We start from the raw sequence: 1,328 nt of genomic DNA, 5'->3' as shown, positions 1-1,328 counted from the left end.
GGATGAATAAACTACTACTACTACTACTACTACTACTACTATTTTGCTTTTTTTCCCACAGTTCATTACACCTTCTTCCTGTTTTCACGCTTAATCTGTGTTCAGTTTTTGATGTGTATTACCACTAAATCTTAGAACGGTGCGATGGGGAGATTCCCTCGTCAGCAATGAGTTTGTCATACAACATGTTTGTCACAATCATGGTATGGTACATCACCACTACTTATTTATTATTAGACAGTCTGTTTAAATGCGAATTTGTCTCATTAAAGTAGTAAAGCACTCCGTCTTCAGGCCACAAGTGGCCCATCGGAATCATCCGACCGCCGTGTCACCCTCAGATGAGGATGCGGGTAGGAGGGGCGTGTGGTCAGCACAACGCTTTCCTGGTCGTTATGATGGTTTTCTGTGACCGGAGCCGCTACTATTCGGTGGAGTAGCTCCTCAGTTGGCATCACGAGGCTGAGTGCACCCCGAAAAATGGCAACAACGCATGGCGGCCCGGATGGTCACCCAACCAAGTGCCGGCCACGCCCGACAGCGCTTAACTTCGGTGATCTCACGGGAACCGGTGTATCCACTGCGGCAAGGCCGTTGCCTATTAAAATAGTACGCAACGTCAATTTTCGAACTTTCATCAGCTTGGACATGGTCGCAAATATGAACAGTGATCCAATACTGTCAAACGTCCTTGATCACAATATAAATTCCTTTGACGATGGCCGGTTTCAGTCAGTAATCTGTTCTATACCATGTCCTAAAGTGATGTCACGATGCTATGCTGAGTGTATTTATATGTTCTGACGATGCCATTACGGCTTTACCACATTAGGACATAATGCAGAACAGATCTGCAGAGGATCATTACTGACTGAAACCGATCATCGTCAAAGGAATGTATTACACGCGCAAACAAAGTTGACACTCGGCGCGGTGGCTGATGGGATCGACTGTAAAGGCGTTTCCCATTTACAGTCTACATCTACATCTGCATCTACAGGCATACTCCGCAAGCCACCTGACCGTGTGTGGCGGAGGGTACTTTGAGTACCTCTATCGGTTCTCCTTTCTATTCCAGTCTCGTATTGTTCGTGGAAAGAAAGACTGTCGGTATGCCTCTGTGTGGGCTCTAATCTCTCTGATTTTATCCTCACGGTCCCTTCGCGAGATATACGTAGGAGGGAGCAATATACTGCTTGACTCCTCGGTGAAGGTATGTTCTCGAAACTTCAACAAAAGCCCATACCGAGCTACTGAGCGTCTCTCTTGCAGAGTCTTCCACTGGAGTCTATCATCTGCGTAACGCTTTCGCGATTACTAAATGATCT

General features: G+C 46.5%; 1 pseudogene; it reads right to left on the bottom strand.

The window, feature by feature from the left end:
• Positions 1-481: 481 nt before the first annotated feature.
• On the bottom strand, positions 482-599 carry LOC126109915 (5S ribosomal RNA; annotated as a pseudogene).
• Positions 600-1,328: the final 729 nt, after the last annotated feature.

Source organism: Schistocerca cancellata, chromosome 12 (assembly GCF_023864275.1).
Source record: "Schistocerca cancellata isolate TAMUIC-IGC-003103 chromosome 12, iqSchCanc2.1, whole genome shotgun sequence".
NCBI lineage: Eukaryota > Metazoa > Arthropoda > Insecta > Orthoptera > Acrididae > Schistocerca > Schistocerca cancellata.
The sequence above is the reverse complement of the archived record's forward strand: the minus strand, read 5'-3'. Positions and strand labels throughout refer to the sequence as shown.